Here is an 18,873-nt window from a genome sequence, read left to right as displayed (position 1 = left end):
AAATAGGATGTATACAAGAGTATACATATTTTACTACAACTAGACGATCTATACATCGACATGTTGTGAGCTTGTAGATCAGCTATTTGAACTATTTTAAAAGGTTTTTCAAAATAGTAAAAAAATTGGCAAATAAGTCTTGGGATAAGGGGTGTCGCAAGATATAGCCCTAAATGTACAGCAAAGAATGCATCCAAGCCCAGATCTATACAGTTGACACTGTACGTCTATTGTAGGACATAAACTCACCATGCATGTTTGAGTTTAATCCAGCCATCTTTTTTCTCTCTCTCTTCTCTGGGGTCAAGTACCGTTCAGGACGAAGACTTCTTCTTCTTCTTCCAAAGATATGTTCAGCTGCCGGCAGTCAGAGCCAAGTCTATAAAACAGTAAATATCTGATGACTACACACACCCTTGCTGCCGTTCAACTAAACACTAACTTAATATAGCATGGCAAATATAGGGCAACAAATCAATCAGTCTGGATTAACTAAATAGTTTGGTCAAATACTGTAAAAAAAAAAAAAATTAAAATAAAAAAATAAATATATTTCCAGGACCCATAACAAATTAAGCAAACACATTAAAAGTTAACTCTGAGAGTTTTTAAAACTTAAAGTTAAATTGACACTCAGGAGTGTACAGTGTACAGTGAGGGACTTAATATTTTCAATAAGGCCATAATAATGGCCTTATTGAAATGTTATGAAGCTAGTCAGGGAAATCTTTGTCTGGAGTGGGCTATAGTATATTGTTGCACAGGTTGATAAGGCAAAACATAAATATTAACAACAAAACATGAAACTCTTCAGGAATGTAATAATATAATAACTATATATATAATAACTAGTAATTAATTAATTCACTAGTAATTTATAATTATTAAAACAAAAATTAAAACATATACAAATTTGCGCTGAGGTGGTCTCATCATGTCTTAAAGTATGTCGCAATAAAAAAAAGCAGTATATTCTGTATAAGCATAATAGTTGTAGATCTTGTACATTTTGTGTTAAGGTGGAATTCAGTGAAATTCATCTCCCATTAATTAATCCATTTAGGACGCATCTGTGTCGCCTTAGCTTTAAACAACTTTGACCATTATTTTAAACTTTAGCTATTGAAAAATAGCAGATCTTCAAGCTCATAGCGTGGCTACGAGGTTCTAGATCTACTATTTTTGAAAAATTGTGAAAAATTGTCTAAATCTTTGAATATATTATTCTTTCACAGCGAACGTTTTTTACGCAAATCTTGTGATATTTAGTCAACTAAAACTAACACATTTCACATGACTAAAATGGGACTAAAACTAAATAAAGTTTTCTGTCAAAATCAACACTGTGCCGCATTTGCAGACCCGGGACAGTGATATACACAGGAGGAGTAAAGGAAATAAAGAGTAGCACAAGCGGTTGGCCTGCAAACACAATAGTACTGCTGTGCTGAGTCTCCATTCAAAGTGTTATAGGTGGGAGAAACAAGAAAAATCACACCCGTGTGAAGTGAGGGGCACTCTTGTCTTATCATCGTACATCATCATCATCATCTCATTCCGGCCAATTACAATTTGCGTCCTCACTTTTGTCTTCAATGTTTGTGTTTACGTAATGTTTGTGTTTACACACACCCTCAAAGCTGGACATAGCCCCTCAAAAATAATTACATTTTTCAATGGCCTGAGAAACTGATAAGTAAACGCGTTAATGTCTGTGCTTCTAGGGCCTTGCTCATTTGAATGAAGACACCAGTGGATTGAGAGAGGAACTCATCTTTCATTATAGGATGAAGGCTTCTCCAACATCTTCATGGGTTGTTTTGGTTGATGAATAATGCTAATTATCTGTCAGGAGCTCGGTTGTGTTGGCTAGATATTGTCTCCATTACGTCAGTAAGGCATGCATTCTTCGCACCGTATATTGGGAAGGAGAAGAAGAAGAAAAAAACAGGACTCCACTCAGTCCACTGCATACAAAAAGATTAATTACGCGTCATTCTCCGGCTGCAGAAGACAGAAGACAACCTGGCTTGGTTTTTGCTCACACAGAAATGCAGCTATTTCCTCATTTGCCTAAAATAACACAACCTGTACTGTACTGTACTGTACTGTACATCCTGCAAATTTTGAAGATCAATATATTTCTTTAAATTGTATTAGTTGTGGGCTTTAATTGTGGTTCCTTTTCAAACGTATACACATGCAACCTCAAAAGAATGAGCCTATATTTTGTCTGTTTATACTGTATCTATCTCTTCCAAAAGCCTTTGAAAGCTACAGGGATAAGACAGGGACGTGGTAGGTAGATTGAACAGAGGGCTTGCAGTGCATCATTATGTTTGTAAGGGTGGAGTACCAGTAAACGTGGTGTGAAGGATGCAGCATTTGAGACGTGGCATCTCCCTTGATCTCCCCTCAATCCGTTAGATAGCTTTCCCATGTATAAAGTTCTGCGTTTACTATTAATAGAATGAAAGGTGCTATATTAATGGTTTATTACAGCCAACTGGCTGGAACTATTCCCATTTTATATGACTTTGGAATCTTGATGTTACAAATATGGAGGTGTGTTCAGACACCAGCGTTAGTCAGGGTTGAGATCCATAATAAAGCCGGCTGAAGCCATAGGAATCCAAAAATACTCATACTTGGTAAGACAAGATGATACATTGTGCTGCCCTTCAGCTCAAAGCCATCCACCTTCAACGATAACTGTGCCTCTCCTTCAATACGACGTCATCAATGTAACAATTACAGTTCACACATCTTTCTCCGGGTGCTTTCCTAAATCAACCGTCATGCTACAATGTCAGACATTTGCAGTGTAATTCGCCTAAAACACTTCCATGGTACTGTGCACAGGTACTATAGCTACTGTACAGTACAGCAGCAGCACAGGGGATACACAGGGGTATATCATGGCAGCCTGTTCTTCTTGGCATATTTCTTTTCTTGCAGGGGCCCTTGGAAATGAAGTAGCACGGCGCTGTCAGCCTGTACACACTGTTCCTCCTCAGGTGCTCATGTAAACACCCTGTGCTGCAGGCCCCCGTAACAAGAGAGCTCACTTTCCACCTCACAGCACCACACGTTGCTCCTGTTAGAGATGCATTCTCTCTCCACGCCGGTTTGCCTTCTAATCGGGGGTGTCAAAAGAAAGAAGTGAGGGGAGGGGAGCAGGAGGTAGAGAGAGAGAGAGAGAGAGAGAGAGAGAGAGAGAGAGAGAGAGAGAGAAGCATTTGTTCACATTTAAACTCTATATACGCGCAGCGGAGTGTCGCAGAGTCGAGCGAACTGTCAATCAAGAGGCACCCGCCCGTGCAGGGCTCACATGGTAGGTTGGCTGGCAGAGGGAGAGAGAGAGACAATGCTCCCAGATCATTTACACACCCGAGTGGGAGAGAGAGAGAGTCGTACGTCTGCAACTGGAACCGCTTGTTACACATGTGCGTTTTGAAGGGGAGGGAATTATTCGCTGCACGAATATATATCTGTTATTTACGCAGCTGTGAGTGCCGTGCCCGTTACGTATATCGCGGCGACAGAGCTCCACACGGGGCCCTCAGGGGTGCTGGATCTTTCTGGGCCAAAGCACCCCCATCCCATCCGCCCCAGTTCTCCACAATTGTGTTGGCTCTCTGGAAAATGTGGTTCAGTCAGTGACCCTTAAAGACGGCTGGTGACCAGGGTTTTTAGCCTCAACGAGGACTAACTATATTAATCTGTGCTGAGTATACACACCTGACAAGAGAGGCAACATCTAGGTTAGATGGTGCTGTTAGAGTCCAACGTTTTATTTAAAACATGCCATTTGCTGGCTGCTTTTATACAGCCCTCCAGTGCATTTTTTGAAGGAGTGGACCGACCCCATAATGCTTGAAGTCCTAGTACAGATGCATTTTTTTAGGGAGTGGACCCGATAATGTTCGCAGTTAAAGTGTCATGCTCAACCCAATTAGCCATACAGAGATTTGTTTCATAAGTGACAATTTTTGGCCAATAATGATCTATTCTATTCTATTCACTATACCACATATTCACGAAGAGAGAAATCTCAGAAAGTCCCATTTCCCATGAAGCCTGAATGTTGCAAACAGCCATAAAAGTAATAATTCAAATCAGGCCCAAGCTGCCATAGAACCACAAATCTCCACTTAATTATGGGATAGTTTGAACCATTGTAACATTGCGTGCAAATCAACATGGAAATATGGTCTGCAATTTTGAGTTGCAGTGTCATATTTTTTTGTAAATGTGGTGTTAGAATTTCGTGTCATGATTTGTGTCATGATTTTGACACAAATTGATAGGCCCAAAAGACTGATTGGGCCCATCATTCAATTCAACCCAAGTTGCATTGTGTTTGATATGACCTAACTGTAAAGCACTTAATGTATGTCCTGCCTGTGAAGCACTTTGAACTGCAACCCTGTATGAAAGGTGCTATATAGCCACAGTCGAGGTAGAGCAGGTCGTCCAATGATCCATGGGTCGGCGGTTCGTATCCCGGCTCCTCCTGTCTACATGTCGAAGTGTCCTTGGGCAAGACACTGAACCCCAAATTGCTCCCGGTGTGCTGGTTGGTGCATTGCATGGCTTCCGCTGCAATCGGTGTATGAATGTGTGTGTGAATGGGTGAATGTAATGCACAATCTATGTAAAGCGCCTTGGATAAAGGCACTATATAAATGCACCATTTACCATTTACCATATAAATAAAGCTTATTATTATTATTATTATTACACCTATACAGTACAGTACAATCGCATCAATTTTGCTCTTCAGAATTAGATGTTATGCATTTGGCAGCAATATGAACAACCTATTCCCAACAACAGAAATAGCAATATTCTTTTTAAACAATCAACCATTGATTTTGTACAATAATGATCAAATCAGAATTAGTCACTACATGTTCTCATGCATTTACAGCCATGCCATATGCCTTTGCACATACAGTAGATTAGACAATTCTAAAACATGCTATGTACAGTATATTAACCACTTAAATGGTAAATGGTGCATTTATATAGTGTCTTTATCCAAGGCACTTTACAGAGATTGTGCATTATATTCACCCATTCACACACACATTAAGAGTAACACACCGATGCCAGAGGAAACCATGCAAGGCACCAACCTGCACATCGGGAGCAGTTTGGGGTTCAGAGCCTTGCTCAAGGACACTACGGCACTATTCTGGGGGAGCCCAGGTTCGAACTGGGAACCTTGCGGTTCCTATCTGGTCACTCTACCCCTGATCCACTGCCGCCCCACTTAAACCCTACAGCCTACATACTTTGTTAGCAAAAAGTAGCCGCTCCATAAACTCACGTGTCACGATGCAATGCATTGCAAGCTTGCAGATCTGCTATTTTCCCATAATGTTTGCATATTTTTATTTTTATTGCATTTTAATGCCAATATCGTCAGATACCGATGTGATATTATTATTATTATTTTAATGTACAATATTATCAATGTGACTTTGTATCAGTCACTGCATCCACAATGGCCTATAAATGTCCATAAAGAGAATCCAAGCTACATTTAGCTGCTGATCATGGTCTCATAGATCTGCTTCAGGCGGCTACATATCCCAACACTTATCTCCAGCAAGATGATTGACAGGTCGGGGGGGTTATTTCCCATGAGACCGCCCCCCTAACCCCCCTATTCTCTTCCCATTGGCTGATCTCTCTGCTCGCTCTCATTAAAAAACCCTTATCTCAGTGAACGCTCATAAGGCTTATCTTTTTAATTATGTCGCCACTAACCTGCTAAAGAGGCTTCCTGAGTGTGTGTGTGTGTGTGTGTCAGTGGCCAGGGTCTCTTGCATTCCAGACCTCTCCCTTGTCTGGACACACACACACACACACACACACACACACACACACACACACACACACACACACACACACACACACACACACACACACACACACACACACACACACACACACACACACACACACACACACACACACACACACACACACACACACACACACACACACACACACACACACACACACACACACACACACACACACACACACACACACCCCCCTCCCCCCCCCCCCCCCCCGTGGCCCTGTCTCACATACAAACCAGCACCTTTGTGTTCAGGGGGTTATTGACAGGAGATAACCTGTCTATGCACAAGCTCAATTAAACAAATACTGTCCTCTCTGCCTCTCTGTCTTTATTTGACGTGCTCTTTTTCCTCTCTGTCTCAGTGTCTCTCTCTCTCTCTCTCTCACATTGTCAACACAAGTTTGCTTTTGTTTTTGCAGGTCATAGTTCAAGGTGAAAGTGCTTTCTGGTCATATTTAAAAATATGCTGACGGGCCAGGGTGGTACACAGCAAAATCCTGAGGGTTAAATGAACACGGAGGATTTTGGGACCTGGTCGGGGGGTGGAAGCGGGCCTGGCGCCAGGGCCCCAAAGCAACGGCTTTGAAGGGGATTAGACCTCCGATTTGAGGCGGTGTAAACGACATTTGGAAACCGTCCGGCACACGTATGCGTCACCATAGCAAAACAGGCGCCTAAGCGCATGCCACAAAACGGTAGCTAGGTGCCTATATTGGACGCATCCTTGCATTTGAGGGCTAAAAGCGGGGAGCATGGATTCAAGCAAAATAAAATCTTACGACTGAAATATGCAAATGAAATGATTATGTTTTAGTGATATTGTTCCTGCCGTTACATAGACCTACTGCCAATCAGGTGAAGAAATCACAGACTGAGGCTTTAACCTTTGCTTTTATATGAAATATCCGAGACAGTTAGCGGTTTCATGGAAGATGCTTTATGCACATAATGCTAGTTTGACCACTTGAAATGCTCTCATCATAAAATAAGCCAAAAGAGCCTCAATGCGTCCGCGACGCATTGAGAGCTTGTAGAATAGGCTACTTTGGCTTATTCGCTTGTGCTTGAATAGAAGAAATGCTGGCATCTCCAGAATCCAAAGGACTGAAATCAGTCGTGGCAACTGAGCACTTTAATCCATGGGGGAGTTATCAAAGCATTCAGACCCCTCCCTGCAACCATCACCACCACCACTGTGCTGCTCAGCTGTGAGCTCAATGTTTTACTGCCCGTTGCAAAGTCCTCAGACATCCTCGCAAATCCTCACAGCGGCTCAGGAGTGGATGACATCAGCAGTGAAGCAGGGCTTCAAGGGGAGCGAGCAGTCGGGCCGGGGGTCAAGTGCCACCGTGAGGAGAGAACACTTAAACCTCTCCTGACCCCGGTGGTGGAAAGTAACTAAATACTTGAGTATACTGTACTTAAGTACAATTTTGAGGGATTTGTACTTTAACTGAGTATTTCCAGCACTTTTAACTTCTACTCCACCATATCTCGGATACAAATATTGTACTTTTACTCCAATACATTTGACAAGTTTAGTTACTAGTTACTTTGTAGATTATGATTATTATTACAAAACATGCATTACCCACTTCAGCCCTATATACATTTCAGCCATTTGAAAATAGCCAATCTAAGCTCACAATGTGTCGCAATGCGACACATTGTGAGCTTGTAGATTCACTTAATTGTAAGTAGTAGTTCTACATTACAGTATAATGATACTTTTACTTAAGCAAAACAATTGAGTACTTTTTCCACCAGTGCGAGCAGGTGTGTGCCGGGGGGGGGGGGGGGTCTCCTGAGAGGACCCACAGTCTCCCCCTGGGGGGTTTAAAAGGCCCAGACCGTGAATACACAGCAGCAGCAGGGGGTTCCTGCCCCTAACACAAATCATTGTCTCATAACCAGGGTGGTTACTACGGGGTCAGGGGTCAAATCACTTTCAATTCAGGAAGTGGATTATTATGAGTGGGGTTTATTTTTCCCCGTTGGATTTCACAGGTTTACAACATGATACAATGAAACATGGACAATTTAATTAACCACATAAACCCTATACTTTTTGAACATTTCTGAACAATTTTAAACATTTTCACCAAAATAACGTGCGCAGAATAGGAACACCCGATTGAAGGTGGTTCAGTTATCATTATCTTGATATTTTGGTCAAGTGGGATTACACTGATTTTAGTCTTACTCCTTTAATCCTAGTTTTAATTTACTTTTTAAATATTCTACTGAAAGTTACACCAAAACTCATGTACCGTCCCAAATATGCCTTGATTTCAACAATGCTTTAACATCTATAACACCACATATAATCGAGCTCCAAAGTCCGAAAAGCTGGATATGAACAACACAATAGCAAGAAAGGAATATTTCTATCCTTGAAATACCCCGACCCACCTAACAAAATCCATCCATCGTAATCAAAATCAAAACCTCCTTTTCAAATATTCCTCTGGCTTTGTACGAACGATCCACCGGTTGTTGACGATACAGCCTTATAGGCTCTCTGGAACACTATCAGGAGGTGAATGTAGGCAGGGAGGGAAATAAATAAATAAATGAAAGTGTGTGTGTGTGGGTGGGGGGGGGGGGGGGGGGGGAATAATTGATTTGACTTTAGAGGCAGCGGATCCCGCGAGGTTTGAGGGCGAACGGAGCAGGAACAGCCACAGAGTGTGTAATCACTGGGTATCCATGACACCACAGACAATAAGCCCCTCTTAATAACCCTAATCTCCATCATCGGGCGTAAGGGGAAGCACGGTGAAGGGAGCCGGGGAAAGCGAGGGAGAGGCAGCTCCTTTATGGTAGCTAAATTGGTTTTTCTGGAGACTTGTAGAGGGGATTAAGCACTGTGTTAAACCTTTTAAGTGCTCCTGAATACCTTGATATTCAAGGAAGCTGGTCACATTGCGCCAGGCGGCAGCACCAAAGGATGTGAACATGCACACGTACGGTGTACTCGCTCTGTGTGCATACCACATGTATCGTTTTTTTGTTGTCGTTTTGTTTGTCGGTTCAGCATATTAAATTAAAAGAATGTGCTTTGGAAGTTGTCGTTGAAATTTACATGTCAATACAGTAGGCTACATATCAAGTGTAATTACTGCTAATTTGCCTTTTTAGTGAAGTGAAGTGGATTTAATTATCTAGGAATCTATTCAAACCATGCTTAAATGGGAAATGCATGGTTTCAATAATGTGGATACAAAGTACGCCAACCAGACTGCTAATTAACAAAATGCAATCATTTAGTGGTATCAAGCCAAGGAAAGAGAATCTGGATTATTCTGTGAATGTTTCCCATAGTAGAATATTAAGACATTGCAGAAAATTCTTCATTTTAAAAATCTATTTGTATGTTCTTCACAGCGATTAGATCATTATTTGTCAATGAATGCAATCAGATGAAGGACAAACGTTAATTATCTTTTTCTTAAACACTCTCATTTTTGCTTTAGCTAACCCACACAACAATGGCCACTCACTTAAGTGAGCACCCCTGAAGGAACTACAGCCAGTGAGCTATATGCTACAGTATGCTATAGTTGGACCACACACACAGTGTTTCTCTCTTTTTCTCTCTCTCACACACACACACACACACACACACACACACACACACACACACACACACACACACACACACACACACACACACACACACACACACACACACACACACACACACACACACACACACACACACACACACACACACACACACACACACACACACACACACACACACACACACACACACACACACACACACAGCTAAGTGGATTACACACTGATGATTTGTGTTTGACCAAAAGCATTTAGTCACGGAGCACACAGCAATTCAAACCCGGGATTAGGACCCTAGCATGTCATCCGTTTGGTCAGCGAGCATAGCTAATGGCGTGGGTGATTTAGCATGTCATATGTGTCTGTCAGCATACAAGCTAACAGGATAGGACTGTGAGAGTGCGCGTATAGACTAGACCCCACCAAAGAGGAAAGCAACTGGGAAAACAGGGAGTGAAGTCTGACAGAGGTTGCAGTTTAACACACTGGGTTTTGGGGTCTCCAGTTCACATTGACACCAGATGTTACACAGTCCATGTCAGCCATCCAAGTATACACACATGGGACTGTACTTTATGCGATGAAGTTGCTTGGCTATCAGTACTATAACCCAGAGATGTGACCATTAAAGGGAACACCGCTCTGGGTCTGTCTTTGAATTTGTAGCAGACATTTTGTACCTACAGTATAGGCTACAGAGTATCCAAAGTGACCCTAACCTACTGCACATGCTCCAACACCCAACCCAGGTGCGGGTAGCTGGACAAAAGGCAATATTCAAACACCGGAATCAGTTGGTTTCTTAGTTTGCAGGTGTCTACTCTAGATGGTGAAATAGTTATGCGTCATTATGATGTAAATCTATATCACACCAATACCACTGACATGTCATCATACGGAAGTTCAAACATTTCCTCAAATTCAACTTAACTGAGCAGATTTACAAGCTCACAACGGTGCTGTATTTTGTATGCCCTTTTGAACAACGTCGTCATGGTTGGTTAATGAGGGGGCACTGACCCTCGGGTATGAAATGAAGTAAATGTTTATAATTCATCAATAAGCTATTCTCAATTGCTTGTATTTTGTAACTCCGTTCAAAAACACTGCAGCTTTTTGTAAGCAGCTGACATGCTCTTCTACTATATGATCTCCACTGAGGACATCTTTATGTGAACTTGGGCCTCCTCAAAGATTTGGGGAACGCTGCCTTCCTGATAACAGCAAGCAACAGACATTGCTGAGATTGCTATACGATTTGCACTAATGGGGAAATGAGGATGTCAGAGCAGGTGCAGAACTACATCCACAGTGGCGTGCATCTTGAGGAAACACTACCAAAGAACAAAACATCAAGAAAAACACAGCGATGCTGTCTACTGACTCGGAAAACCACAAGAGAATCCCACTTTCTGCCTTTGATACATACAGTAAACGTTGTGTGTTTGTGTGTGTGTGTGCGCGCGCATGCGTGTGTGTGTATCTGTGTCTGTGTACGTGTGTATGTGTGTACGTGTGTCTGTGTGTACGTGTGTGTACGTGTACGTGTGTGTGTGTGTGTACACGTACGTACGTGTGTCTGTGTGTGTATATACGATTCTCTAAAGAAAAGTCGACCTTTCGATAAAAAAATAAAAAGAACGCCTACAGTACATGTGCTCCCAATGCTCATCCTTGCCACGTCGAGCTTTTATTCTCCGTCGAATTTTAGCTTTGTACCTTCCTCGGGGGACAAGTGTAATCACCGAGGGGACCGTGACAGTGCTTTTGAATCTACGGGCCTTCTGTGAGAAAATTCGGTCTGACCCCCATGACCGAACGGCTGAGGAGTCTGTGTCAGGGCAGGAAATCACTGCGTGATGACAATGCCATATGTGATTAGACACAAACTCACTTTCCCTTGCCAGAAAACAGCACAGCCTCCGCCTTTGTGCTCCGGCGGTCCCAACTCCGCCGAGGAGTGTTTTTCATGGCTCTGATGATGAGTCTCTTGATAGAAGACCCTCCACTGCTCCTCCTGATGCATTTTGGGAATTGTTTAAAAAGAAAGCAACTTCCAGGTGGTTGTGGTTTGCCGTGGGGGGTTTGTGCATTGTGATTATATGCTACAGTTGTCAATGTGCAGGCGATGGCAAATGTTTGGATTGCTGCTTTTACTGCAGAGATTCTGGAGAGTTCTCGTGCAACATGGCTTTATTAGAGAAAACTGACGAGGTCTGCAAGTACACCATGAAATCATCAGTGGTCATTTAACTAGAGAAAAAAGATGGATCCAAATGACTAGGTATTTTTTTGTTAGTTGAACACAGAGGTTTACTATGTACACATAATTCAGTTATTTTATTTTTTTCTGGGCGCTGTAGAGCACTTTTAACAGAGTGGGCTACCCAGTCTCACCCAAACACGGTGAAATAGCACGGAATTGCATCTCTACCAAACTTGACACTATCGAGAGGCCCTAAAGGGCTGCGAGTTGCGGTGTCGTGTGTTGCAAAGTTCGGTAGAGCCGAATTAGCCCCGTCCGAGTTGTAACCCGATATGGACAGAATAGTAAATAATGTCAAACCCGAACTCACCCAGCCATGGTGAAATAGGCAGCACTTCCGTACTAGTGAAAGCCACGCCTCCGCCGCGGTCAAAACAGTAGTCGTGTAATATGTGTACAGGGTTTTCTAGGCGTATATGCACGGAATTGCAATTCCGTGCTATTTTGCCGTAAGTCTATATGGACTTTTAGACTAGTGCACTTGAAACAAACATTACCAGGCGTCCCTCACATCACACGTGCTTTTTTCACAATATTGTGACAGACATTCATCCCTCCATCCTACGCACACACACACACACACACACACACACACACACACACACACACACACACACACACACACACACACACACACACACACACACACACACACACACACACACACACACACACACACACACACACACACACACACACGTTTGGAGTGACACTCAACCCCTTCTTCTAGACATTGGTCTTGACCCGTCTCTTGCAGACGTGGCCTTGCCCGTTAGGAACCCCACTGGCTGTGTGTCTATGGAGATTCAGGGAACTTGAACATTCCCCACAAAACACAACCCCTCATGTGTGACTGGACCATTGTTCCCCTCACACAAAGTGCTCACTTTGATGTGTGATTCTCTCAGCAGAGTGTCCGCTTCTGAAGACACAACGCTGCTAGTTATCCGTCGCGAAGAAACCGATCACAAATCCTGTGTAGGACGTCCACTGATTAAAATGGATACCCGAAAATTGCCATGATTCAACCGATGACCCACTGTTATGATGCCATGACACGGTACAAGTGATGCAGAGTGTAAAAGAAAACATACACACGTTTCTCTCTGTTCAACATTGTGAATAGATGCATGTTAAACCGTTGTGGCGGGTGAACACCTTTGAGCGGCCCCTGGTGTGTTTCCACCCAAAGGGGGATGCATGGGTCAGGGGCCCGTCTCCCCGCATTTGCTCGGATACTAGCGAGTTGCCATGGGAATGGGGTGCCACATGGAGAAGACCCTTTTGATTGACATACATGTTCCCCCTCAGACAGCTTGAAGGCGACGAGACAATACAAGGCGGAAGTCAGCCATTAGTATGGTTACAAGTCTTTAACCTCTGCTTGATCCCTCCTGGGACACTGTCTATGGGAGTGAGTCTGTGGATGTGCGTCTTAGCCTCTCTACTCTACTGTATGTGTGAGTGAACACACACACACACACACACACACACACACACACACACACACACACACACACACACACACACACACACACACACACACACACACACACACACACACACACACACACACACACACACACACACACACACACACACACACACACACACACACACAAGTAGCAGCTGTGAAAGAATATCTAAGATTACAACATAAAGAACCAGTTATTAATTACAACCAATTATTAAGATACTGTATACACCACTAAAAAGGTAATTATGACGCTACAATATGCCAAAGAAAGCTACAAATTAGGTGCAGTAAACTGAAAATACAAAATAACCATGTACCCAGAGACAGTGAATAAAATTGTCTGAAGTCTAAAACCACGTAGGAAAAAAAAGAATCCTCTCAAACCGTTCCCTCTTCTATATCTCTATGGCCAAAACAACTTTGTTACGTTCAGTTTGTTGACAGTAGAGCCAACTGACAGATAGTGAGAGTGGGTTGAGACATGTAGTGTTGTGTGCCCCCTGCTGGCCAGTGAGTGCTACTATTATTTCATGGATGTCAAGCAGTCCTTAGAGCACTGGTTCCCAAACACTGGGCCAATTTTTATGGGGGTCCCTTTATTTTTTGTTTTCTACATTTTGATTTTCAATTTCTTTTTTTTTCAAAACATTTTCAAATAACATTCCCTAAAAAAAAAACACATTCAAATTTGTCCTGACTTAAAAACATATGCAATGATTTATTTCAGCAATTTCATGAAGAAATAAAAGAAAAATGTAAGAAATTCCATAAATATGAAAATATTTGAAGTAGTAGTGAAAATAGCCGATCTACAAGCTCACAACGCGGCGCGGAGCGACGTGTTGTGCACTTGTAGATCTGCTGGTTTCACGTCTTTCTCTTTGGGGTCACGGCCTAAAAGGTTTGGCAACCACTGCTTTAGAATAGATGCAAACAGTGACCGCACACTCAACAGCTTTAACCACTTAAGACAAGTACTATAACTATAAGCAATTTTCACCTATTGCATGCCCAAAATAGTTATCCCAGGTTGGATAAAGTGGGCTTTTTCAATGACATCTTGTTGGTTTGCAGTTCTATTACAGTGAAGTCAAGCGCAAACGCTGCACACACTACACAATAACATTTCCATTCTAGTCTCTGTATAAATAGGCCACAATACATATGATGAAATGCAGACACACGCAGTGGGTTCAGCAGATGTTGAACAGGTGACTATCATCCCTGCAGTCATTGACATTATGCTAACAGACAAACTGGCTAATCGGGTGTACTGTATAAAGAAAGCGCTTTTGCTCCAAACTATGCCAATGGTCTCATTTGTTCATCCATCCATTCGTTCACTCATGCATGCATGTGCTCATCCGCCCATCTACCAGTCTGTCTAGCCAAGCGCCAGTCAGTCCCTCCATTCTTCCTAGTTAGTCTTTTTGTCTCCTGTAGGCCGTGCTCAGTCTGTAGAGCAGCAGTCTGAACAGAGTAATGAAAAACCAATTAGCCGCTTCTGGCACCAGACGCCTGGTACGCGCAGCCCACCTGAGACTGAGCTAGCTTTTAATTCTCTTCTCCTTCAGCAGCCCAAGGCCTCATCCCGCCTCCCGTGGTCGTTTCGGTGCCCCTCTTATTAAAAGACATGCTGACACGGCAAAGCTATCTACCGCTCTGGCTGAAAAATATGACTCCTCGGATGTGGCACTGCTCACTATGGCTCTGCTGCTGCTAAGCCACAAAACTCCATTATTGCGCCGCGATTCCAGCAGCCTCTTATAGAGCTTGAGAGAGGAGAGAGGTGGAATAGCGGGGGCCTGATTGTGATTGATGGCTTCCCATTAGCCAGTGTGTTATCGCTCCGGCTGGGGAGAACAACCACTGAGTTGTAACACAACACATTACCTGAACTCCCCCACACACCCCTCTCTCGACACCCCCACCTCCTAGCCTAGAGAGTAGAGGCGCTTAAATAAAATATAGACCCTCTCTCCGAGATCCTCATTCCGTGCTCAAGGCACTCCGACTGGTTAGGCCGTCAGCTGTGATTTGCTGAGCATTCCTACTCAATAAACACATCGTTAGTATTCATATTAACCACAGGAGCCTGGCGCTGGAGATATCTGCAGTAACCTCTCTCTCCTTCTCCCTCCCTCACCTCACTCCAACTCTATCTCTTTCCCTCGTCATCCCCCTCTCTCCATCTCGCTTTCCCCTTTTTCATCCCCCTCCCCCCACCCCATCTCTCTCTCTCTCTGTCTCTCTCTCCCCCCCCACCTTTCTCTCTTCCACCCTGCTCTCTCTCTCTCTCTCTCTCTCTCTCTCTCTGTTCTGATTGTGGATGTATCGGGGGTAGCTTTCATCAGGTCTGATTTTTTCCCCCTTCTTCTTTGGTCTTTTTCTTCATCGGTGCACCTCCCTGTCAAAATGATTGATTGGGACCGGGGGCAGCGGAGTGTCCTGCATTACCCCAACAAATGATCTGGTCCTCGCTTGGCAGACCTTGGCCAGAGAGAAATCAATATTTCACCATTAAAATCTATCAGAGGAGAGTTAGGGCAGCGGCTGTCAGCAGGCGACACGATCGCGCCGCGGCAACATTAAACCTGACACCTGCAGCGCACCAGTAATCAATATCCAGTGGTTCACAGATCATTTGTGGTCACCTTTTAAAGCAGTGATGGATGTCTCCCGGGGCGGTGATTCATGTTGTGACACCGTTTAACAGGGTTTTATTCCAGTTTGGATGGTCATCCCTCAGAGATGTTACTGGGGAGATGGGGGCTGTGGCGAGGGGCTCTGAGATACTAGCACCCATTTCATTTCTACACGACAACGCTACAAGCCTGTCTTCTGCGATTATACCCACCCCTGGTTTTACTGACTCGTTCCCTGCTGTGTGTGTGTGTGTGTGTGTGTGTGTGTGTGTGTGTGTGAGTGAGAAAGTGGGAGAGAGAGCGCACAAGGTCGAAGTCGACCGCAGATTTTGGATACTGTAATAGCCAACAATGCAGGGAAAGCTCTACTAGCCCCGTTTTGACAAGGGTATGTGAAGAGCTCAGGTCTTCTGCATCTACACAAGCATCTTGATCAGTTTGATCTCCCATGATTCATTCCTGGTTTACTGTTGTTTTGTTTGTTATAGCTGTTGCAGAGGAAACAATCTTGCGTTCAGATCTTGTTATAGCTCCATTCCACACAAGTGCACAGGCCCGCACATCTGGTTCCTCCTCTATTATTTATTCAATTATTCATTGGCTGCTGTTTGTCTAAATTATATCCATTGCACATCTAGTTGGAACCCTTCTGACAAAGGATAGCTGTCAAAGTCTGTCAAAGAGTAACCTCGCGTCACCAGACCCTCGACCTCGTTGGAAAGACTGGTATTCGTTCAAAACTGGACCGTGTGATCCGGTCTAGGTCACAGATATGAAAAAGAAAAAAAAAACATGGTGGTTCCAGTTGAAAGTTTCAGTTTTTCCGGCACTGCTTTGTTTTGGTTACCCCAATCCCCATTTAAATGCTGAATCGAGTATAACTACTAGATTAGTCTTGCCATATGCTACAAAATGGTAAATGGTGCATTTATATAGCGCCTTTATCCAAGGCGCTTTACATAGATTGTGCATTACATTCACCCATTCACACACACATTCATACACCGATGGCGGCGGAAGCCATGCAAGGTAACAACCAGCACATCGGGAGCAATTTGGGGTTCAGTGTCTTGCCCAATCGCTCTGGATTAAGAGCGTCTGCTAAATGCCTAAATTGTCAATTGTAAATTGACATGTAGACAGGAGGAGCCGGGATTCGAACCGCCGACCCATGGATCATTGGACGACCTGCTCTACCTCCTGAGCCACAGCCGCCCTACGAGTACAAATAGAAGATGAATATATCAAAACAAACTATTCCTATAAGCTAAACTACGCCGCATCAAGGAGTTTATTGGGTAGACCCCAAAATCATGATTGCAGGGAATTATTTGGGGTAATTCTGGTTCCGGCCTTATGGCTACAAACCTGGCATAAGTTATTTTCGCTCCCTAGTCCAACCGGATCAGAAAGTGTCTGAAGACACATTAGCAGCAGCGTTATATCCCTTATGCTGTAGGAGGAGAACTGGAACTGGCAAAGAATGGCAACCTTTTCAGATCAAAATAGCAAAGTCGAACCATAACTTCTGGAGATGATGTAGGGAGGACAGCAGATAAAGGCAATCAGCTTACCTTTGAATGTTTCCCTCTCTGCATATCGGAGAGCTCTCAACCTTGCCTCCTGACCCTCATTCTGCAAGGGGAGATAATTGCTTGTCAGGAATAAATAGAGAGATTAATGAATTCATTAGCAGTGGGGAGTTTAGCTCTTCCGAGCAGCACTTACTGCTATGACACATCACGCCTATTGTTTTACTAGCTAGTTAGCCTTGAACAATAACATTTCGCACAGCAAATTGCCTCATACAGTCATGTAAACCAAAGAAGAAACTGTGTCCTTATCCTGGAATTTAGCAATAATGCAAACAAAGGGTCTTTAAGTCACGATTATTCATCTTAATTACTTTTGTCTATAAGAGTCCGTGTCTGTGCAAGCCAGTACAAGACAGGACACATTAATCCACATTAGCACAGAGCACAGTACCAGTTGATGTGAGAAATTTTGCAATGGCGTTGCAGTTTCTGCCAAATATACCTCCACTTAATTGGCTGGTGGTTTAAACAATGTTTATACACAAATTAACTCAAATAATTTCAAAATAACTTTTAGTCAAAGCATCATCTCTTGTGTTGCTTATCATGCCACATGAACCTGTTTGGTTCTTTGAACAAGTGATACAATCAGAGTGACAGAAAATGTAAAGATAAGGTTGAGGAAGGCTACAGGCCAAAGCCTCACACACATCATTGTATTTTAAATCATTTCATTGCCCCCATGTAGGCTACTCAAAAGACTATATTTCAATGAGCATTCCTTAGGTAGGAACTTGTATAAACGTTTTCATGTTTCATTATACAACTAACCAAAAGTACATTTTCATTTGCCAACTCAAAACAAATAATGTAGGTCGACGTCTTCCTGCTTAAAAAAAGGGTAAGCCCTATATAGGTTTTGTATGGATGTCATGTCCAGTACTTTTATATAGGCTACCAAAGGCCTTCATACAGAATGAAGTAGTAATAGCCTATGCAATGGCCAGATGTGTTTACTATGGTTCAGAATCATTCATAATATTGCTCACCCAACCACAGCGTAAGTTCTTCATCATCATCATCATCCTCCTCCTGTGGTGTGCTCGATCAAAAGGGATCCTGAGAAAGTAATAAATTAAACCACAACACAGTCTTGATCAAACCTTTCTTTCTCTGCTTGTTATGTCCATTTCCCTGAGACAGTGATTCATGATCTTTCAGCCATGCAGTCAGTGAGAAGAAATAGTCTATAAATAAATATAACCAAATCCAATGTAGGCCTAATGCATCACTATTAAAAGCTAGAACTTTTTGGAACCCTGTAGCCTAGCCTCATGCCAAATACACAAATAGGTATAGGCCTGCCTGCAGGGTACCGAAATTGGGGCTACGGTAGCCTATGTAAAAATACATGCTCACCTGTCCGGTTGTAACTTAAGCAGCATTAATTGTTTCCCTAACTAAATTAATTAATCATAGCACTATAG

At 43.1% G+C, this 18,873-nt stretch overlaps 1 long non-coding RNA gene across 1 annotated transcript; it reads right to left on the bottom strand.

Moving 5' to 3' along the window:
- Nucleotides 1–252: 252 nt before the first annotated feature.
- Nucleotides 253–18,505, bottom strand: LOC306935474. Its single transcript, XR_013791396.1, has 3 exons — nt 18,436–18,505; nt 17,426–17,486; nt 253–379 (listed from the first exon to the last, which is right to left on the bottom strand). It is a non-coding gene; the product is annotated as an uncharacterized lncRNA (long non-coding RNA).
- Nucleotides 18,506–18,873: the final 368 nt, after the last annotated feature.

The sequence above is a fragment of the Electrona antarctica genome, assembly GCF_951216825.1.
Source record: "Electrona antarctica genome assembly, chromosome: 13".
NCBI lineage: Eukaryota > Metazoa > Chordata > Actinopteri > Myctophiformes > Myctophidae > Electrona > Electrona antarctica.
This window is presented reverse-complemented; position numbering and strand designations above follow the sequence as displayed.